Source organism: Gorilla gorilla, chromosome 8 (genome assembly GCF_029281585.2).
Source record: "Gorilla gorilla gorilla isolate KB3781 chromosome 8, NHGRI_mGorGor1-v2.1_pri, whole genome shotgun sequence".
Taxonomy (NCBI): domain Eukaryota; kingdom Metazoa; phylum Chordata; class Mammalia; order Primates; family Hominidae; genus Gorilla; species Gorilla gorilla.
Genome location: NC_073232.2, coordinates 146084142 through 146107954, shown reverse-complemented (window position 1 = coordinate 146107954; position 23813 = coordinate 146084142). Strand labels below are relative to the sequence as shown.

Sequence of the window (23813 nt, the reverse complement as noted above, 5' to 3'; positions counted from 1 at the left end):
AAGAGTTCTTCTTGCTGTCAAAAGAATATGTGTGAATAAGTCATTTTAACTTATTCTTCTGTTTTTCTTTTATCTTCCTGCCATCATCCCACAGCCTTACTTTAGAAATTTTTTCTTTAGAAAATTGAACAAGTGCCCCTTGTGGTGGCACATACCTCGAGGATGGGAGGCAGGGGTGGAAGGGTCACTTGAGGCCATTAGTTTGACAGCAGCCTGGCCAACAAAGTGAGACCCCATGTCTGCAAAACAATTTAAAAATTAGCCAAGTATCGTCATGTATACCTACAGTCCCAGCTACCTCAACTTACGGAGAAAGTTCAGGGCCTGGAGAGAAGGCTGGGAGGCAGGAGCTGGGTCTAAAGAGGCCATTGTAACGATGGAGCTGTGCCTGTGGAGGCTGTTGTGAGGCAGTAGGCTCATCTGCGGAGACTGCCGTGAGGTAGGGTATGGGCCTCAATAGGCCATTGTGAGTCATGAGCTTGGTCTGTAGAGGCTGACTGGAGAGAGTTCTGGGCCTGGCGAGGCTGCCGGGAGGTAGGAGCTGGGCCAAAAGATTTAAGCACATTTACGTTTATTAGGCACTTCATTTCCATTATTACACTGGAATATATAATAAAATAATTATAGAACTCACCATAATGTAGAATCAGTGGGCGTGTTAAGCTTGTTTTCCTGAAACTGGATGGTCCCACCTGAGCGTGATGGGAGAAAGTGACAGATCAATAGGTATTAGATTCTCATAAGCACAGCGCAACCTAGATCCCTCACATGCACGGTTCACAACAGGGTGCGTTCTCCTATGAGAATCTAATGCTGCTGCTCATCTGAGAAGGTGGAGCTCAGGCGGGAATGTGAGCAAAGGGGAGTGGCTGTAAATACAGACGAAGCTTCCCTCACTCCCTCACTCGACACCACTCACCTGCTGTGTGGCTCCTTACGGCTCCATGGCTCAGGGGTTGGGGACCCCTGCTCAAGTGCATCCAAAGCGACCCTTCCCACACCAGTCTTCATAGTAGTCAAGGGCAGCAACCAATTAGCTGCCAAGGCATGTGCCTCAGCTGGCATTTCATCACAATCAACAGTAAGTGGTAGCCTGAGTCACTGTGAGGTCACTTCCTGGAAATCACCCTAACCCTGGGCCCCGGGCCCTGACCCTAAAACCCTAACCCTGGGCCCCGGGCCCGGACCCTGAAGCCCTAACCCTGGGCCCCGGGCCCTGACCCTGAAGCCCTAACCCTGGGCCCCGGGCCATGATCCTAAAACCCTAACCCTGGGCCCTGACCCTAAAACAACCCTAACCCTGGGCCCTTACCCTAAAACAACCCTAACCCTGTGCCCTGACACTAAAACAACCCTATTCCTGGGCCCTGACCCTAAAACAAACCTAACCCTGGGCCCTGACCCTAAAACAACCCTAACCCTGGGACCGGGCACTGATCCTAAAACAACCCTAACCCTGGGCCCTGGCCCTGACCCTACAACAACCCTAACCCTGGGCCCTGGCACAGACCAAAAAACAACCCTAAACCTGGGCCCTGGACCTGACCCTAAAATAAACTTAACCCTGGGCCATGGAACTGAGCCTAAAACCCAAACCCTGGGCCCTGGCCCTGAGCCTAAAACCCTAACCCAGGGCCCTGACCCTAAAACAACCCTAACCCTGGGCCCTGGCCCTGACCCTAAAACAACCCTAAACCTGGCCCAGGCCCTGACCCTAAAACAACCCTAACAGTGGGCCCTGGACCTGACCCTAAAACAACCCTAACCCTGGGCCCTGGCCCTGACCCTAAAACAACCCTAAACCTGGGCCCTGGCCCTGACCCTAAAACAACCCTAACCCTGGGCCCTGACCCTGACTCTAAAACACTAACCCTGGGACCTGGCCCTGAGCCTAAAACCCTAACCCTGGGCCCCGGCCCTGAGCCTAAAACCCTAACCCTGGGCCCCGGCCCTGAGCCTAAAACCCTAACCCTGGGCCGTGGCCCTGAGCCTAAAACCCTAACCCTGGGCTCTGGACCTGAGCCTACAACCCAAACCCTGGGCCCTGGCCCTGAGCCTTAAACCCTAACCCTGGGCCCTGGCCCAGATCCTAAAACCCTAACCGTGGGCCCTGACCCTAAAACAACCCTAACCCTGGGCCCTGAACCTAAAACAACCCCAACCCTGGGCCCTAACACTAAAACAACCCTAACCCTTGGCCCTGACCCTAAAACAACCCTAACCCTGGGCCCTGACCCTAAAACAACCCTAACCCTGGGCTCTGACTCTAAAACAACCCTAACCCTGGCCGCTGACCCTAAAACAAACCTAACCCTCGCCGCTGACCCTAAAGCAACCCTAACCCTGGGCCCTGACCCTAAAACAAGCCTAACCCTAGGCCCTGACCCTAAAACAACCCTAACCCTGGACCCTGACCCTGAAACAACCCTAACCCTGGCCGCTGACCCTAAAACAAACCTAACCCTCGCCGCTGACCCTAAAGCAACCCTAACCCTGGGCCCTGACCCTAAAACAAGCCTAACCCTAGGCCCTGACCCTAAAACAACCCTAACCCTGGACCCTGACCCTGAAACAACCCTAACCCTGGGCACTGACACTGAATCAACCCTAACCCTGGGCCCTGACACTGAAATTACCCTAACCCTGGGCCCTGACCCTGAAACAACCCTAACCCTGGGCCCTGACACTGAAACAACCCTAACCCGGGGCCCTGATCCTCAAACAATCCTAACCCTGGGCCCTGACCCTGAAACAACCCTAACCCTGGGCCGTGACCCTGAAACAACGCTAACCCTGGGCCCTGACCCTGAAACAAACCTAACCCTGGGCCCAGACCCTGAAAAAACCCTAACCCTGGGCCCTGACCCTAAAACAACCCTAACCCGGGGCCCTGACCCTAAAACAACCCTAACCCTGCGCCCTGACCCTAAAACAACCCTATTCCTGGGCCCTGACCCTAAAACAACCCTAACGGTGGGACCGGGCACTGATCCTAAAACAACCCTAACCCTGGGCCCTGGCCCTGACCCTACAACAACCCTAACCCTGGGCCCTGGCACAGACCATAAAACAACCCTAAACCTGGGCCCTGGCCCTGACCCTAAAATAAACCTAACCCTGGGCCATGGCCCTGAGCCTAAAACCCAAACAGTGGACCCTGGCCCTGAGCCTAAAACCCTAACTCTGGGCCCTGACCCTAAAACAACCCTAACCCTGGGCCCTGGACCTGACCCTAAAACAACCCTAACCCTGGGCCCTGGCCCTGACCCTAAAACAACCCTAACCCTGGGCCCTGGCCCTGACCCTAAAACAACCCTAATCCTGGGCCCTGACCCTGACTCTAAAACACTAACCCTCGGACCTGGCCCTGAGCCTAAAACCCTCACCCTGGGCCCTAACCCTAAAACAACCCTAACCCTGGACCCTGACTTTAAAACAACCCTAACCCTGGGCCCTGGCCCTGACCCTAAAACAACCCTAACCCTGGGCCCTGGCCCTGACCCTAAAACAACCCTAATCCTGGGCCCTGACCCTGACTCTAAAACACTAACCCTCGGACCTGGCCCTGAGCCTAAAACCCTAACCCTGGGCCCTAACCCTAAAACAACCCTAACCCTGGACCCTGACTTTAAAACAACCCTAACCCTGGGCCCTGACCCTAAAACAACCCTAACCCTGGGCCCTGACAGTAAAACAACCCGAGCCCTGGGCCCTGACCCTAAAACAACCCTAACTTTGGGCCCTGGCCCTGACCCTAAAACAACCCTAACCCTGGGCCCTGGCCCTGACCCTAAAACAACGCTAACCCTGGGCCCTGGCCCTGACCCTAAAACAACCCTAACCCAGGGCCTTGGCCCTGAGCCTAAAACCCTAACCCTGGGCCCTGACCCTGAAACAACCCTAACCCTGGGCCCTGACCCTGAAGCAACCTTAACCCTGGGCTCTGACCCTAAAACAACCCTAAACCTGGGCACTGACCCTAAAACAACCCTAACCCTGGGCCCTGACCCTAAAACCCTAACCCTGGGCCATGACCCTAAAACCCTAACCCTGGGCCCTGACCCTAAAACCCTAACCCTGGGCCCTGACCCTAAAACCCTAACCCTGGGCACTGACCCTAAAAACCTAACCCTGGGCCCAGGCCCTGACCCTAAAACCCTAACCCTGGGCCCTGGCCCTGACCCTGAAACCCTAACCCTGGGCCCTGGGCCTGACCCTGAAACCCTAACCCTGGGCCCTGGCCCTGACCCTAAAACCCTAACCCTGGGCACTGGCCCTAACCCTAAAACCCTAACCCTGGGCCCTGGACCTGACCCTAAAACCCTAACCCTGGGCCCTGGACCTGACCCTAAAACCCTAACCCTGGGCCCTGGCACTGATCCTAAAACCCTAACCCTGGGCCCTGGCCCTGAGCCTAAAACCCTAACCCTGGGCCCTGGCCCTGACCCTAAAACCCTAACCCTGGGCCCTGGCCCCGAGCCTAAAACCCTAACCCTGGGCCCTGGCCCTGAGCCTAAAACCCTAACCCTGGGCCCTGGCCCTGACCCTAAAACCCTAACCCTGGGCCCTGGCCCTGAGCCTAAAACCCTAACCGTGGGCACTGACCCTGAGCCTAAAACCCTAACCCTGGGCCCTGGCCCTGAGCCTAAAACCCTAACCCTGGGCCCTGACCCTAAAACAACCCTAACTTTGGGCCCTGGCCCTGACCCTAAAACACCCCTAGCCCTGGGCCCTGGCCCTGACCCTAAAACAACCCGAACCCTGGGCCCTGGCCCAAATTGTAATGAGGTCTGTTGGGCAAAATTCCATATAAGCATAGTATCAGTTAATAAAGCAAATCGTGATAAATTAGTACGATTGACTTTCTGGAGTTTCTGACAATAAAAGTAAGGAAAATGCAGAACACAAAGACAGAGAGTAAAAGGAGAAATTAGGAAAGCGTTCTACATGTTTAATAGGAAGACACTGGCCGTGTTCGTGCAGCGGCAGTATGTCGTGACGTGACATACTTTGGAGAGAAGTTAACAGATGAGGAAGTTGATAAAAATCGTCAGAGGAGCAAAATACTGGTAGCGACACTCAAGGAAACCACGAAATTTCCATAACTTATGTCAGCAAAGTGGGAATATTGTACAGTGTGTGTTGAAGTTCCTATACAACATTGTTTATCTGCCGTTTGTTTGTTTGTAAGGAATGTATATACTAAAAGTTCTTCTTGCTGTCAAAAGAATATGTGTGAATAAGTCATTTTAACTTATTCTTCTGTTTTTCTTTTATCTTCCTGCCATCATCCCACAGCCTTACTTTAGAAATTTTTTCTTTAGAAAATTGAACAAGTGCCCCTTGTGGTGGCACATACCTCGAGGATGGGAGGCAGGGGTGGAAGGGTCACTTGAGGCCATTAGTTTGACACCAGCCTGGCCAACAAAGTGAGACCCCATGTCTGCAAAACAATTTAAAAATTAGCCAAGTATCGTCATGTATACCTACAGTCCCAGCTACCTCAACTTACGGAGAAAGTTCAGGGCCTGGAGAGAAGGCTGGGAGGCAGGAGCTGGGTCTAAAGAGACCACTGTAACGATGGAGCTGTGCCTGTGGAGGCTGTTGTGAGGCAGTAGGCTCATCTGCGGAGACTGCCGTGAGGTAGGGTATGGGCCTCAATAGGCCATTGTGAGTCATGAGCTTGGTCTGTAGAGGCTGACTGGAGAGAGTTCTGGGCCTGGCGAGGCTGCCGGGAGGTAGGAGCTGGGCCAAAAGATTTAAGCACATTTACGTTTATTAGGCACTTCATTTCCATTATTACACTGGAATATATAATAAAATAATTATAGAACTCACCATAATGTAGAATCAGTGGGCGTGTTAAGCTTGTTTTCCTGAAACTGGATGATCCCACCTGAGCGTGATGGGAGAAAGTGACAGATCAATAGGTATTAGATTCTCATAAGCACAGCGCAACCTAGATCCCTCACATGCACGGTTCACAACAGGGTGCGTTCTCCTATGAGAATCTAATGCTGCTGCTCATCTGAGAAGGTGGAGCTCAGGTGGGAATGTGAGCAAAGGGGAGTGGCTGTAAATACAGACGAAGCTTCCCTCACTCCCTCACTCGACACCACTCACCTGCTGTGTGGCTCCTTACGGCTCCATGGCTCAGGGATTGGGGACCCCTGCTCAAGTGCATCCAAAGCGACCCTTCCCACACCAGTCTTCATAGTAGTCAAGGGCAGCAACCACTTAGCTCCCAAGGCATGTGCCTCAGCTGGCATTTCATCACAATCAACAGTAAGTGGTAGCTTGAGTCACTGTGAGGTCACTTCCTGGAAATCACCCAAATCCTGGGCCCTGACCCTAAAACCCTAACCCTGGGCCATGACCCTAAAACCCTAACACTGGGTCCTGACCCTAAAACCCTAACCCTGGGCCCTGACCCTAAAACCCTAACCCTGGGCCCTGACCGTAAAAGCCTAACCCTGGGCCCAGGCCCTGACCCTAAAACCCTAACCCTGGGACATGGCCCTGAGCCTAAAACCCTAACCCTGGGCCCTTGCGCTGAGCCTAACACCCTAACTGTGGGCCCTGGCCCTGACTGTAAAACCCTAACCATGGGACCTGGCCCTAAAAGAACCCTAACCCTGGGACATGGCAGTGACCCTAAAACAAGCCTAAACCTGGGCCCTAGCCCTGACCCTAAAACAACCCTAACCCTGGGCCCTGGCCCTGACCCTAAAACAACCCTAACCCTGGGCACTGACCCTAAAACAACACTAACCCAGGGCACTGACCCTAAAATAACCCTAACCCTGGGCGCTGGCCCTGAACCTAAAAAAAGCCTAACCCTGGGCCCTGGCCCTGACCCTAAAACAACCTTAACCCTGGGCCCTAGCCCTGATGCTAAAACAAGCCTAACACTGGGCCCTGACCCTGACCCTGACCCTAAAACAAGCCTAACCGTGGGCGCTCGACCTGACCCTAAAACAAGCCTAACCCTAGGCCCTGGCCCTGACCCTAAAACAACCCTAAACGTGGGCCCTGGCCCTGACCCTAAAACAACCCTATCCCTGGGCCCTGGCCCTGACCTAAAACAACCCTAACCCTGGGCCCTGGCCAGACCCTAAAACAACCCTAACCCTTGGCCCTTGCACTAAATCAACCCTAAACCTGCGCCAAGGACCTGACCCTAAAACAACCCTAACCCTGGGCCCTGACCCTGAAACAACTCTAACCCAGGGCCCTGACCCTGAAACAACCCTAACCCTGGGCCCTGACCCTGAAACAACCCTAACCCTGGTCCCTGACCCTGAAACAACCCTATCCCTGGGCCCTGACCCTAAAACAACCCTAACCCTGGGCCCTGACCCTAAAACAACCAAAACCCTGCGCCCTCAGCCTGAAAAAACCCTAACCCTGGGCCCTGACCCTGAAACAACCCTAACTCAGGGCCCTGATCCTGAAACAACCCTAACACTGGGCCCTGGCCCTGACCGTACAACAAACCTAAACCTGGGCTCTGGCCCTGACCCTAAATCAACCCTAAACCTGGGCCCTGGCCCTGACCCTTAATTAACCCTAACCCTGGGCCATGGCCCTGAGCCTAAAACCCTAACCCGAGGCCCTGGCCCTGAGCCTAAAACCCTAACTCTGGGCCCTGACCCTAAAACAAACCTAACCCTGGGCCCTGGCCCTGACCCTAAAACAAACCTAACACTGGGCCCTGGCCCTGACCCTAAAACAACCCTAACCCTGGGCCCTGGTCCTGACCCTAAAACAACCCTAACCCTGGGCCCTGGCCCTGACCCTATAACAACCCTAACCCTGGGCCCTGGCCCTGACCCTAAAACAACCCTAAACATGGGCCCTGGCCCTGAGCCTAAAACAACCCTAACCCTGGGCCCTGGCCCTGACTCTAAAACACTAACCCTGGGCCCTGGCCCTGAGCCTAAAACCCTAACCCTGGGCCCTGACCCTGATCCTAAATCCCTAACCCTGGGCCCTAGCCCTGAGCCTAAAACCCTAACCCTGGGGCCTGGCCCTGAGCCTAAAACCCTAACCCTGGGCCCTGGCCCTTACCCTAAAACCCTAACCCTGGACCCTGACCCTGATCCTAAAAATCTAATCGTGGGTCCTGACCCTAAAACAACCCTACCCTGGGCCCTGACCCTAAAACAACCACAACCCTGGGCCCTGACCCTAAAACAACCCTAACACTGGGCCCTGACCCTAAAACAACACTGACCCTGGGCCCTGACCCTAAAACAACACTAACCCTGGGACCTGACCCTAAAACAACCCTAACCCTGGGCCCTGACCCTTAAACAACCCTAACCCTGGGCCCTGACCCTAAAACAACCCTAACTCTGGGCCCTGACCCTAAAACACCCCTAGCCCTGGGCCCTGGCCCTGACCCTAAAACAACCCTAACCCTGGGCCCTGGCCCAAATTGTAATGAGGTCTGTTGGGCAAAATTCCATATAAGCATAGTATCAATTAATAAAGCAAATCGTGATAAATTAGTACGATTGACTTTCTGGAGTTTCTGACAATAAAAGTAAGGAAAATGCAGAACACAAAGACAGAGAGTAAAAAGAGAAATTAGGAAAGCTTTCTTCATGTTTAATAGGAAGACACTGGCCGTGTTCGTGCAGCGGCAGTATGTCGTGACATGACATACTTTGGAGAGAAGTTAACAGATGAGGAAGTTGATAAAAATCATCAGAGAAGCAAAATACTGGTAGCGACACTCAAGGAAACCACGAAATTTCCATAACTTACGTCAGCAAAGTGGGAATATTGTACAGTGTGTGTTGAAGTTCCTATACAACATTGTTTATCTGCCATTTGTTTGTTTGTAAGGAATGTATATACTAAAAGTTCTTCTTGCTGTCAAAAGAATATGTGTGAATAAGTCATTTTAACTTATTCTTCTGTTTTTCTTTTATCTTCCTGCCATCATCCCACAGCCTTACTTTAGAAATTTTTTCTTTAGAAAATTGAACAAGTGCCCCTTGTGGTGGCACATACCTCGAGGATGGGAGGCAGGGGTGGAAGGGTCACTTGAGGCCATTAGTTTGACAGCAGCCTGGCCAACAAAGTGAGACCCCATGTCTGCAAAACAATTTAAAAATTAGCCAAGTATCGTCATGTATACCTACAGTCCCAGCTACCTCAACTTACGGAGAAAGTTCAGGGCCTGGAGAGAAGGCTGGGAGGCAGGAGCTGGGTCTAAAGAGGCCATTGTAACGATGGAGCTGTGCCTCTGGAGGCTGTTGTGAGGCAGTAGGCTCATCTGCGGAGACTGCCGTGAGGTAGGGTATGGGCCTCAATAGGCCATTGTGAGTCATGAGCTTGGTCTGTAGAGGCTGACTGGAGAGAGTTCTGGGCCTGGCGAGGCTGCCGGGAGGTAGGAGCTGGGCCAAAAGATTTAAGCACATTTACGTTTATTAGGCACTTCATTTCCATTATTACACTGGAATATATAATAAATAATTATAGAACTCACCATAATGTAGAATCAGTGGGCGTGTTAAGCTTGTTTTCCTGAAACTGGATGGTCCCACCTGAGCGTGATGGGAGAAAGTGACAGATCAATAGGTATTAGATTCTCATAAGCACAGTGCAACCTAGATCCCTCACATGCACGGTTCAGAACAGGGTGCGTTCTCCTATGAGAATCTAATGCTGCTGCTCATCTGAGAAGGTGGAGCTCAGGCGGGAATGTGAGCAAAGGGGAGTGGCTCTAAATACAGACGAAGCTTCCCTCACTCCCTCACTCGACACCACTCACCTGCTGTGTGGCTCCTTATGGCTCCATGGCTCAGGGATTGGGGACCCCTGCTCAAGTGCATCCAAAGCGACCCTTCCCACACCAGTCTTCATAGTAGTCAAGGGCAGCAACCACTTAGCTCCCAAGGCATGTGCCTCAGCTGGCATTTCATCACAATCAACAGTAAGTGGTAGCTTGAGTCACTGTGAGGTCACTTCCTGGAAATCACCCTAACCCTGGGCCCTGACCCTAAAACCCTAACCCTGGGCCATGACCCTAAAACTCTAACACTGGGTCCTGACCCTAAAACCCTAACCCTGGTCCCTGACCCTAAAACCCTAACCCTGGGCCCTGACCGTAAAAACCTAACCCTGGGCCCAGGCCCTGACCCTAAAACCCTAACCCTGGGACATGGCCCTGAGTCTAAAACCCTAACCCTGGGCCCTTGCGCTGAGCCTAATACCCTAACTGTGGGCCCTGGCCCTGACTGTAAAACCCTAACCATGGGACCTGGCCCTAAAAGAACCCTAACCCTGGGACCTGGCCGTGACCCTAAAACAAGCCTAAACCTGGGCCCTAGCCCTGACCCTAAAACAACCGTAACCCTGGGCCCTGGCCCTGTCCCTAAAACACGCCTAACCCTGGGCCCTGGACCTGACCCTAAAACAACCCTAACCCTGGGCACTGACCCTAAAACAACACTAACCCTGGGCACTGACACTAAAATAACCCTAACCCTGGGCCCTGGCCCTGACCCTAAAAAAAGCCTAACCCTGGGCCCTGGCCCTGACCCTAAAACAACCCTAACCCTTGGCCCTGGCCCTGACCCTAAAACAACCCTATCCCTGGGTCCTGGCCCTGACCCTACAACAAGCCTAACCCTGGGCCCTGGCACTAACCCTAAAACAAGCCTAACCCTGGGCCCTGGCACTAAAACAAGCCTAACCCTGGGCCCAGGTCCTGACCCTAAAACAACCTTAACCCTGGGCCCTAGCCCTGACCCTAAAACAAGCCTAACACTGGGCCCTGGCCCTGACCCTAAAACAAGCCTAACCGTGGGCGCTCGACCTGACCCTAAAACAAGCCTAACCCAGGGCCCTGGCCCTGACCCTAAAACAACCCTAAACGTGGGCCCTGGACCTGACCCTAAAACAACCCTATCCCTGGGCCCTGGCCCTGACCTAAAACAACCCTAACCCTGGGCCCTGACCCTGAAACAACCCTAACCCAGGGCCCTGACCCTGAAACAACCCTAAACCTGGGCCCTGACCCTGAAACAAACCTAACCCTGGTCCCTGACCCTGAAACAACCCTATCCCTGGGCCTGGACCCTAAAACAACCCTAACCCTGGGCCCTGACCCTAAAACAACCCAAACCCTGGGCCCTCACCCTGAAAAAACCCTAACCCTGGGCCCTGACCCTGAAACAACCCTAACTCAGGGCCCTGATCCTGAAACAACCCTAACACTGGGCCCTGGCCCTGACCGTACAACAACCCTAAACCTGGGCCCTGGCCCTTACCCTAAATCAACCCTAAACCTGGGCCCTGGCCCTGACCCTTAATTAACCCTAACCCTGGGCCATGGCCCTGAGCCTAAAACCCTAACCCGAGGCCCTGGCCCTGAGCCTAAAACCCGAACTTTGGGCCCTGACCCTAAAACAACCCTAAACCTGGGCCCTGGCCCTGACCCTAAAACAAACCTAACAATGGGGCCTGGCCCTGACCCTAAAACAACCCTAAACCTAGGCCCTGGTCCTGACCCTAAAACAACACCAACCCTGGGCCCTGGCCCTGACCCTGACCCTATAACAACCCTAAACCTGGGCCCTGGCCCTGACCCTAAAACAACCCTAACCCTGGGCCCTGACCCTGATCCTAAAACCCAAACCCTGGGCCCTAGCCCTGAGCCTAAAACCCTAACCCTGGGCCCTGGCCCTGAGCCTAAAACCCTAACCCTGGGCACTGGCCCTTACCCTAAAACCCTAAAACTGGGCCCTGACCCTGATCCTAAAAATCTAATCGTGGGTCCTGACCCTAAAACAACCCTACCCTGGGCGCTGACCCTAAAACAACCCCAACCCTGGGCCCTGAGCCTAAAACAACCCTAACACTGGGCCCTGACCATAAAACAACACTAACCCTGGGCCCTGACCCTAAAACAACACTAACCCTGGGTCCTGACCCTAAAACAACCCTAACCCTGGGACCTGACCCTTAAACAACCCTAACCCTGGGCCCTGACCCTAAAACAACCCTAACCCTGGGCCCTGACCCTAAAACAAACCTAACCCTGGGCCCTGACCCTAAAACAACCCTAACCCTGGGCCCTGATCCTAAAACAAGCCTAACCCTGGGCCCCGACCCTAAAAAAACCCTAAACCTTGGCCCGGGCACTAAAACAACCCTAACCCTGGGCCCTGGCCCTGAACCTAAAACAACCCAAACGCTGGGCACTGGCCCTGACCCTAAAACAACCCTAACCCTGGGCCCTGGCCCTGACCCTAAAACAACCCTAAACCTGGACCCTGGCCCTGACCCTAAAACAAGCCTAACCCTGGGCCCTGGCCCTGAACCTAAAACAACCCTACCCCTGGGCCCTGGCCCTGACCCTAAAACAAGCCTAACCCTGGGCCCTGGCCCTGACCCTACAACAACCCTAACCCTGGGCCCTGGCCCTGACCCTAAAACAACTCTATCCCTGGGCCCTGGCCCTGACCCTAAAACAAACGTATCCCTTGGCCCTGGACCTGACCTAAAACAACCCTAACCCTGGGCCCAGGCCCTGACCCTAAAACACCCCTAAACCTGGGCCCTGCCCCTGACCCAAAAACAACCCTAATGCTGAGCCCTGGCCCTGACCTAAATCAACCCTGACCCTGGGCCCTGGCACTAAAACAAGGCTAACCTTGGGCCCAGGTCCTGCCCCCAAAACAACCCTAACCCTGGGCCCTAGCCCTGACCCTAAAACAACCCTAACGCTGGGCCCTGGCCCTGACCCAAAAACAACCCTAACCCTGGGCCCTGTCCCTGACCCTAAAACAAGCCTAATCCTGGGCCCTGGCCCTGAACCTACAACAACCCTAACGCTGGGCCCTGGCCCTGACCCTAAAAGAAGCCTAAACCTGGGACCTGGCCCTGACCCTAAAGCAACCCTAACCGTGGGCCCTGGCCCTGATCCTAAAACAAGCCTAACCCTGAGCCCTGGCCCTGACCCTAAAACAACCCTAACCCTGGGCCCTGGCCCTGACCCTAAAACAAGCCTAACCCTGGGCCCTGGCCCTGACCCTAAAACAACCCTAAACCTGGGACCTGGACCTGACCCTAAAACAAGCCTAACCCTGGGCCCTGACCCTGACCCTAAAATAACCCTAACCCTGGGCCCTGGCCCTGACCCTAAAAAAACCCTATCCCTGGGCCCTCGCCCTGACCCTAAAACAAGCCTAACCCTGGGCCCTGGCCCTGACCCTAAAACAACCCTAACCCTGGGCACTGACACTAAAACATCCCTAACCCTGGGTACTGACCCTAAAATAACCATAACCCTGGGCCCTGGCCCTAACCCTAAAACAACCCTAACCCTGGGCCCTGGCCCTGACACTGAAACAACCCTTACCCTGGACCCTGGCCCTGACCCTAAAACAACCCTAACACTGGGCCCTGGCCCTGACACTGAAACAACCCTTACCCTGGGCCCTGGCCCTGACCCTAAAACACCCCTAAACCTGGGCCCTGTCCCTGACCCTAAAACAACCCTGATGCTGGGCCCTGACCCTGACCTAAAACAACCCTGACCCTGGGCCCTGGCCATGACCCTAAAACAACCCTAACCCTGGGCCCTGGCACTAAAATAAGCCTAACCCTGGGCCCAGGTCCTGAGCCTAAAACGACCCTAACCCTGCGCCTTGGCCCTGACCCTAAAACAACCCTAACGCTGGGCCCTGGCCCTGACCCTAAAACAACCCTAATCCTGGGCCCTGGCAATGACCCTAAAACAAGCCTAACCCTGGGCCCTGGCCCTGACCCAAAAACAAGCCTAACCCTGGGCCCTGGCCCTGACCCTAAAACAACCCTAACCCTGGGCCCTGTCCCTGACCCTAAAACAACCCTAACCCACGGCCCTGGCCCTGACCCTAAAACAACCCTAATCCTGGGCCCTGGCGCTGACCTAAAACAAGCCTAACCCTGGGCCATGGCCCTGACCCTAAAACAACTCTAACCCTGGGCCCTGGCAGTAAAACAAGCCTCACACTGGGCCCAGGTCCAGACCCTAAAACAACCCTAACCCTGGGCCCTGGCCAAGAGCCTAAAACAGGCCTAACCCTGGGCCCTGGCCCGGACCCTAAAACAACCCTAACCCTGGGCCCTATCCCTGACCCTAAAACAAGCCTAACGCTCGGCCCTGGCCCTGACCCTAAAACAATCCTAACCCTGGGCCCTGGCCCTGACCCTAAAACAAGCCTAAACCTGGGCCCTGGCCCTGACCCTAAAACAACCCTAACCCTGGGCCCTGGCCCTGACCCTAAAACAACCCTAACCCTGGGCCCTGGCACTAAAACAAGCCTAACCCTGGGCCCTGGCCCTGACCCTAAAACAAGCCTAATCCTGGGCCCTGGCCCTGAACCTACAACAACCCTAACGCTGGGCCCTGGCCCTGACCCTAAAACAAGCCTAACCCTGGTCCCTGGCCCTCACCCTAAAACAACCCTAACCGTGGGCCCTGGCCCTGACCCTAAAACAAGCCTAACCCTCGGCCCTGGCCCTGACCCTAAAACAACCCTAACCCTGGGCCCTGGCCCTGACCCTAAAACAAGCCTAACCCTGGGCCCTGGCCCTGACCCTAAAACAACCCTAACCCTGGGCCCTGGCCCTGACCCTAAAACAACCCTAACCCTGGGCCCTGGCACTAAAACAAGCCTAAACCTGGGCCCAGATCCTGACCCTAAAACAACCGTAACCCTGGGCCCTGGCCCTGACCCTAAAACAAGCCTAACCCTGGGCCCTGGGCCTGACCCTAAAACAACCCTAACCCTGGGCCCTGTCCTTGACCCTAAAACAAGCCTAAACCTGGGCCCTGGCCCTGACCCTAAAACAAGCCTAACCGTGGGCCCAGGACCTGACCCAAAAACAAGCCTAACCCTGGGCCCTGACCCTGACCCTAAAACAAGCCTAAACCTGGGCCCTGGCACTGACCCTAAAACAACCCTATCCCTGGGCCCTGGCCATGTCCTAAAACAACCCTAACCCTGGGCACTGACCCTAAAATAACCATAACCCTGGGCCCTGGCCCTAACCCTAAAACAACCCTAACCCTGGGCCCTGGCCCTGACACGGAAACAACCCTTACCCTGGATCCTAGCCCTGACCTTAAAACAACCCTAACCCTGGGCCCGGGCACTGACCCTAAAACAACCCTATTCCTGGACCCTGGCCCTGACCTAAAACAACCCTAAACCTGGACCGTGTCGCTGACCCTAAAACAACCGTAACCCTGGGCACTGGCACTAAAACAAGCCTAACACTGGGCCCAGGTCCTGACCCTAAAACAACCCTAACCCTGGGCCCTGGCCCTGACCCTAAAACAAGCCTAACCCTGGGCCCTGGCCCTGACCCTAAAACAACCCTAACCCTGGGCCCTGTCCCTGACCCTAAAACAAGCCTAACGCTCGGCTCTGGCCCTGACCCTAAAACAAGCCTAACCCTGGGCCCTGGCCCTGTCCCTAAAACAAGCCTAAACCTGGGCCCTAGCCCTAACCCTAAAACAACCCTAACCCTGGGCCCTGGCCCTGACCCTAAAACAACCCTAACCCTGGGAGCTGGCCCTGACCTAAAACAACCCTAACCCTGGGCCATGGCCCGGACCTAAAACAACCCTAAACCTGGGCCCTGGCCCTGACCCTAAAACAAGCCTAACCCTGGGCCCTCACCCTGACCCTAAAAAAACCCTAACCCTGGGCCCTGGCCCTAACCCTGACCCTAAAACAACCCTAACCCTGGGACCTGGCTCTGACCCTAAAACAAGCCTAACCCTGGGCCCTGGCCCTGACCCTAAAACAAGCCTAACCCTGGGCCCAGGTCCTGACCCTAAAACAATCCTAACCCTGGGCCCTGGCCCTGACCCTAAAACAACCCTAACCCTGGGCCCTGGCCATGAACTTAAAACAACCCTAACCCTGGGCCCTGGACCTTACCCTAAAACAACCCTAAACCTGGGCCCTGGCCCTGACCCTAAAACAAGCCTAACCCTGGGCCCTGGCCCTGACCCTAAAACAAGCCTAACCCTGGGCCCTGCCCTGACCGTAAAACAACACTAACACTGGGCCCTGTCCCTGACCCTAAAACACCCCTAAACCTGGGCCCTGGCCCTGACCTTAAAACAACCCTAATGCTGGGCCCTGGCACTGACCTAAAACAACCCTCACCCTGGGCCCTGGCCCTGACCCTAAAACAACCCGAACCCTGGGCCCTGGCACTAAAACAAGCCTAACCCTGGGCCCAGGACCTGACCCTAAAACAACCCTAACCGTGGGCCCTGGCCCTGACCCTAAAACAACCCTAACGCTGGGCCCTGGCCCTGCCCCTAAAACAACCCAAACCCTGGGCCCTGGCCCTGACCCTAAAACAAGCCTAACCCTGGGCCATGGCCCTGACCCTAAAACAAGCCTAACCCTGGGCCCTGGCCCTGACCCTAAAACAACCCTAACCCTGGGCCCTGTCCTTGACCCTAAAACAAGCCTTATCTTGGGCCCTGGCCCTGACCCTAAAACAAGCCTAACCCTGGGCCCTGGCCCTGACCCTAAAACAAGCCTAACCCTGGGCCTTGGACCTGACCCTAAAACAAGCCTAACCCTTGGCCCTGGCCCTGACCCTAAAACAAGCCTAAACCTGGGCCCTGGCCCTGACCCTAAAACAAGCCTAAACCTGGGCCCTGGCCCTGACCCTAAAACAAGCCTATCCCTCGGCCCTGGACCTGACCCTAAAACAACCCTAACCCTGGGCCCTGACCCTAAAACAACCCTAACCCTGGGCCCTGGCCCTGACACTGAAACAACCCTTACACTGGACCCTGGCCCTGACCCTAAAACAGCCCTAACCCTGGGCCCTGGCCCTGACACTGAAACAACCCTTACCCTGGGCCCTGGCCCTGACCCTAAAACACCCCTAAACCTGGGCCCTGTCCATGACCCTAAAACAACCCTAATGCTGGGCCCTGGCCCTGACCTAAAACAACCCTTACCCTGGGCCCTGGCCCTGACCCTAAAACAACCATAACCCAGGGCCATGGCACTAAAACAAGCCTAACCCTGGGCCCAGGTCCTGAACCTAAAACAACCCTAACCCTGGGCCCTGGCCCTGACCCTAAAACAACCCTAACCCTGGGCCCTGGAACTAAAACAAGCCTAACACTGGGCCGAGGTCCTGACCCTAAAACAACCCTAACCCTGGGCCCTGGCCCTGACCCTAAAACAAGCCTAACCCTGGGCCCTGGCCCTGACCCTAAAACAAGCCTAACCCTGGGCCCAGGTCCTGACCCTAAAACAATCCTAACCCTGGGCCCTGGCCCTGACCCTAAAACAACCCTAACCCTGGGCCCTGCCCTGACCGTAAAACAACCCTAACGCTGGGCCCTGTCCCTGACCCTAAAACACCCATAAACCTGGGCCCTGGCCCTGACCTTAAAACAACCCTAATGCTGGGCCCTGGCACTGACCTAAAACAACCCTGACACTGGGCCCTGGACCTGACCCTAAAACAACCCGAACCCTGGGCCCTGGCACTAAAACAAGCCTAACCCTGAACCCAGGACCTGACCCTAAAACAACCCTAACCGTGGGCCCTGGCCCTGACCCTAAAACAACCCTAACGCTGGGCCCTGGCCCTGACCCTAAAACAACTCTAACCCTGGGCCCTGGCCCTGACCCTAAAACAAGCCTAACCCTGGGCCCTGGCCCTGACCCTAAAACAAGCCTAACCCTGGGCCCTGGCCCTGACCCTAAAACAACCATAACCCTGGGCCCTGTCCTTGACCCTAAAACAAGCCTAATCTTGGGCCCTGGCCCTGACCCTAAAACAAGCCTAACCCTGGGCCCTGGCCCTGACCCTAAAACAAGCCTAACCCTGGGCCTTGGACCTGACCCTAATACAAGCCTAACCCTTGGCCCTGGCCCTGACCCTAAAACAAGCCTAAACCTGGGCCCTGGCCCTGACCCTAAAACAAGCCTAAACCTGGGCCCTGGCCCTGACCCTAAAACAAGCCTATCCCTGGGCCCTGGACCTCACCCTAAAACAACCCTAACCCTGGGCCCTGACCCTAAAACAACCCTAACCCTGGGCCCTGGCCCTGACACTGAAACAACCCTTACACTGTACCCTGGCCCTGACCCTAAAACAACACTAACCCTGGGCCCTGGCCCTGACACTGAAACAACCCTTACCCTGGGCCCTGGCCCTGACCCTAAAACACCCCTAAACCTGGGCCCTGTCCATGACCCTAAAACAACCCTAATGCTGGGTCCTGGCCCTGACCTAAAACAACCCTTACCCTGGGCCCTGGCCCTGACCCTAAAACAACCCTAGCCCAGGGCCCTGGCACTAAAACAAGCCTAACCCTGGGCCCAGGTCCTGAACCTAAAACAACCCTAACCCTGGGCCCTGGCCCTGACCCTAAAACAACCCTAACCCAGGGCCCTGGCACTAAAACAAGCCTAAAACTGGGCCCAGGTCCTGACCCTAAAACAAGCCTAACCCTGGGCCCTGGCCCTGACCCTAAAACAAGCCTAACCCTGGGCCCTGGCCCTGACCCTAAAACAACCCTAACCCTGGGCCCTGTCCCTGACCCTAAAACAAGCCTAACGCTCGGCCCTGGCCCTGACCCTAAAACAAGCCTAACCCTGGGCCCTGGCCCTGACCCTAAAACAAGCCTAAACCTGGGCCCTAGCCCTGACCCTAAAACAACCCTAACCCTGGGCCCTGGCCCTGACCCTAAAACAACCCTAACCGTGGGACCTGTCCCTGACCTAAAACAACCCTAGCCCTGGGCCCTGGCCCTGACCTAAAACAAACCTAAACCTGGGCCCTGGCCCAGACCCTAAAACAAGCCTAACCCTGGGCCCTCGCCCTGACCCTAAAAAAACCCTAACCCTGGGCACTGGCCCTAACCCTGACCCTAAAACAACCCTAACCCTGGGCCCTGGCTCTGACCCTAAAACAAGCCTAACCCTGGGCCCTGGCCCTGACCCTAAAACAAGCCTAACCCTGGGCCCAGGTCCTGACCCTAAAACAATCCTAACCCTGGGCCCTGGCCCTGAGCCTAACACAACCCTAACCCTGGGCCCTGGCCCTGAACTTAAAACAACCCTAACCCTGGGCCCTGGACCTTACCCTAAAACAACCCTAAACCTGGGCCCTTGCCCTGACCCTAAAACAACCCTAACCCTGGGCCCTGGCCCTGACCCTAAAACAAGCCTAAACCTGGGCCCTGGCCCTGACCCTAAAACAACCCTAACCCTGGGCCCTGACCCTGACCCTAAAACAAACCTAACCCTGGGCCCTGACCCTGACCCTAAAATAAACCCAACCATGGGCACTAACCCTAAAACAATCCTAATCCTGGGCCCTGACCCTAAAACAACCCCAACCCTGGGACCTGGCCCTGACCTAAAACAACCCTAACCCTGGGCCCTGGCCATGACCTAAAACAACCCTAACCCTGGGCCCTGGCCCTGACCCTAAAACAAGCCTAACCCTGGGACCTGGCCCTGACCTAAAACAACCCTAACCCTGGGCCCTGGCCCAGATTAAAACAACCGTAAACCTGGGCCCTGGCCCTGACCCTAAAACAACCCTAACCCTGGGCCCTGGCACTAAAACAAGCCTAACCCTGGGGCCAGGACCTGACCCTAAAACAACCCTAACCCTGGGCCCTGGCCCTGACCCTAAAACAACCCTAACCCTGGGCCCTGGCCCTGAACCTAAAACAAGCCTAACGCTGGGCCCTGGCCCTGACACTAAAACAAACCTAAACCTGGGCCCTGGCCCTGACCCTAAAACAACCCTAACCCTGGGCCCTGTCCCTGACCCTAAAACAGGCCTAACCCTGGGCCCTGGCCCTGACCCTAAAACAACCCTAACCCTGGGCCCTGGCCCTGACCCTAAAACAAGCCTAACCCTGTGCCCTGGCCCTGACCCTAAAACAACCCTAACACTGGGCCCTGGCCTTGACCCTAAAACAACCCTATCCCTGGGCCCTGGCCCTGACCCTAAAACAAGCCTAACCCTGGGCCCTGGCCCTGACCCTAAAACAAGCCTAACCCTGGGCCCTGGCCCTGACCCTAAAACAAGCCTAATCCTGGGCCCTGGCCCAGACCCTAAAACAACCCTAACCCTGGGCCCTGTCCCTGACCCTAAAACAAGCCTAACCCTGGGCCCTGGCCCTGACCCTAAAACAAGCCTAATCCTGGGCCCTGGCCCAGACCCTAAACCAACCCTAACCCTGGGCCCTGGCCCTGACCCTAAAACAAGCCTAACCCTGGGCCCTGGCCCTGACCCTAAAACAAGCCTAACCCTGGGACCTGGCCCTGACCCTAAAACAAGCCTAACCCTGGGCCCTGGCCCTGACCGTAAAACAACCCTAACGCTGGGCCCTGGCCCTGACCTAAAACAACCCTAAACCTGGGCCCTGGAACTAAAACAAGCCTAACACTGGGCCCAGGTCCTGACCCTAAAACAACCCTAACACTGGGCACTGTCCTTGACCCTAAAACAAGCCTAATCCTGAGCCCTGGCCCTGACTCTAAAACAAGCCTAACCGTGGGCCCAGGACCTGACCCTAAAACAAGCCTAACCCTGGGCCCTGGCCCTGACCCTAAAACAAGCCTAACCCTGGGACCTGGCCCTGACCCTAAAACAAGCCTAACCCTGGGCCCTGGCCCTGACCGTAAAACAACCCTAACGCTGGGCCCTGGCCCTGACCTAAAACAACCCTAAACCTGGGCCCTGGAACTAAAACAAGCCTAACACTGGGCCCAGGTCCTGACCCTAAAACAACCCTAACACTGGGCACTGTCCTTGACCCTAAAACAAGCCTAATCCTGAGCCCTGGCCCTGACTCTAAAACAAGCCTAACCGTGGGCCCAGGACCTGACCCTAAAACAAGCCTAACCCTGGGCCCTGACCCTGTCCCTAAAACAACCCTAACCCTGGGCCCTGGCCCTGACTCTAAAACAACCCTATCCCTGGGCCCTGGCCATGACCTAAAACAACCCTAACCCTGGGCACTGACCCTAAAACAACCCTAACCCTGGGCACTGACCCTAAAATCACCATAACCCTGGGCCCTGGCCCTGACCCTAAAACAAACCCAACCCTGGGCCCTCACCCTAAAACAACACTAACCCTGGGCCCTGACCCTAAAACAACCCTAACCCTGCGTCCTGACCCTAAAACAACCCTAACCCAGGGCCCTGGCACTAAAACAAGCCTAACCCTGGGCCCAGGCCCTGACCCTAAAACCCTAACCCTGGGCCCTGACCCTGACCCTAAAACCCTAACCCTGGGCCCTGGCCCTGACCCTAAAACCCTAACCCTGGGCCCAGGCCCTGACCCTAAAACCCTAACCCTGGGCACTGGCCCTAACCCTAAAACCCTAACCCTGGGCCCTGGACCTGACCCTAAAACCCTAACCCTGGGCCCTGGCACTGATCCTAAAACCCTAACCCTGGGCCCTGGCCCTGAGCCTAAAACCCTAACCCTGGGCCCTGGCCCTGACCCTAAAACCCTAACCCTGGGCCCTGGCCCTGAGCCTAAAACCCTAACCCTGGGCCCTGGCCCTGAGCCTAAAACCCTAACCCTGGGCACTGGCCCTGAGCCTAAAACCCTAACCCTGGGCCCTGACCCTAAAACAACCCTAACTTTGGGCCCTGGCCCTGACCCTAAAACACCCCTAGCCCTGGGCCCTGGCCCTGACCCTAAAACAACCCTAACCCTGGGCCCTGGCCCTGACCCTAAAACAACCCTAACCCTGGGCCGTGGCCCAAATTGTAATGAGGTCTGTTGGGCAAAATTCCATATAAGCATAGTATCAATTAATAAAGCAAATCGTGATAAATTAGTACGATTGACTTTCTGGAGTTTCTGACAATAAAAGTAAGGAAAATGCAGAACACAAAGACAGAGAGTAAAAAGAGAAATTAGGAAAGCATTCTACATGTTTAATAGGAAGACACTGGCCGTGTTCGTGCAGCGGCAGTATGTCGTGACGTGACATACTTTGGAGAGAAGTTAACAGATGAGGAAGTTGATAAAAATCATCAGAGAAGCAAAATACTGGTAGCGACACTCAAGGAAACCACGAAATTTCCATAACTTATGTCAGCAAAGTGGGAAGATTGTACAGTGTGTGTTGAAGTTCCTATACAACATTGTTTATCTGCCATTTGTTTGTTTGTAAGGAATGTATATACTAAGAGTTCTTCTTGCTGTCAAAAGAATATGTGTGAATAAGTCATTTTAACTTATTCTTCTGTTTTTCTTTTATCTTCCTGCCATCATCCCACAGCCTTACTTTAGAAATTTTTTCTTTAGAAAATTGAACAAGTGCCCCTTGTGGTGGCACATACCTCGAGGATGGGAGGCAGGGGTGGAAGGGTCACTTGAGGCCATTAGTTTGACAGCAGCCTGGCCAACAAAGTGAGACCCCATGTCTGCAAAACAATTTAAAAATTAGCCAAGTATCGTCATGTATACCTACAGTCCCAGCTACCTCAACTTACGGAGAAAGTTCAGGGCCTGGAGAGAAGGCTGGGCGGCAGGAGCTGGGTCTAAAGAGGCCATTGTAACGATGGAGCTGTGCCTGTGGAGGCTGTTGTGAGGCAGTAGGCTCATCTGCGGAGACTGCCGTGAGGTAGGGTATGGGCCTCAATAGGCCATTGTGAGTCATGAGCTTGGTCTGTAGAGGCTGACTGGAGAGAGTTCTGGGCCTGGCGAGGCTGCCGGGAGGTAGGAGCTGGGCCAAAAGATTTAAGCACATTTACGTTTATTAGGCACTTCATTTCCATTATTACACTGGAATATATAATAAAATAATTATAGAACTCACCATAATGTAGAATCAGTGGGCGTGTTAAGCTTGTTTTCCTGAAACTGGATGGTCCCACCTAAGCGTGATGGGAGAAAGTGACAGATCAATAGGTATTAGATTCTCATAAGAACAGCGCAACCTAGATCCCTCACATGCACGGTTCACAACAGGGTGCGTTCTCCTATGAGAATCTAATGCTGCTGCTCATCTGAGAAGGTGGAGCTCAGGCGGGAATGTGAGCAAAGGGGAGTGGCTGTAAATACAGACGAAGCTTCCCTCACTCCCTCACTCGACACCACTCACCTGCTGTGTGGCTCCTTACGGCTCCATGGCTCAGGGGTTGGGGACCCCTGCTCAAGTGCATCCGAAGCGACCCTTCCCACAACAGTCTTCATAGTAGTCAAGGGCAGCAACCAATTAGCTCCCAAGGCATGTGCCTCAGCTGGCATTTCATCACAATCAACAGTAAGTGGTAGCCTGAGTCACTGTGAGGTCACTTCCTGGAAATCACCCTAACCCTGGGCCCTGACCCAAAAACCCTAACCCTGGGCCATGACCCTAAAACCCTAACCCTGGGCCCTGACCCTAAAACCCTAACCCTGGGACCTGACCCTAAAACCCGAACCCTGGGCCCTGACCGTAAAAACCTAACCCTGGGCCCAGGCCCTGACCCTAAAACCCTAACCCTGGGCCCTGGCCCTGACCCTAAAACCCTAACCCTGGGCCCTGGCCCTGACCCTAAAACCCTAACCCTGGGCCCAGGCCCTGACCCTAAAACCCTAACAATGGGCACTGGCCCTAACCCTAAAACACTAACCCTGGGCCCTGGACCTGACCCTAAATCCCTAACCCTGGGCCCTGGCATTGATCCTAAAACCCTAACCCTGGGCCCTGGCCCTGAGCCTAAAACCCTAACCCTGGGCCCTGGCCCCGACCCTAAAACCCTAACCCTGGGCCCTGGCCCCGAGCCTAA

General features: G+C 55.0%; 1 long non-coding RNA gene across 1 annotated transcript in view; it reads right to left on the bottom strand.

Moving 5' to 3' along the window:
• LOC134759264 (uncharacterized) overlaps positions 1 to 22785 on the bottom strand; it is a 32145-nt gene extending 9360 nt beyond the window's left edge. Inside the window, exon 1 of the long non-coding RNA XR_010135342.1 lies at positions 22533 to 22785. This is a non-coding gene — a long non-coding RNA (uncharacterized lncRNA). The remainder of the gene's footprint in view (positions 1 to 22532) is intronic.
• Between the last annotated feature and the right edge of the window lie 1028 nt (positions 22786 to 23813).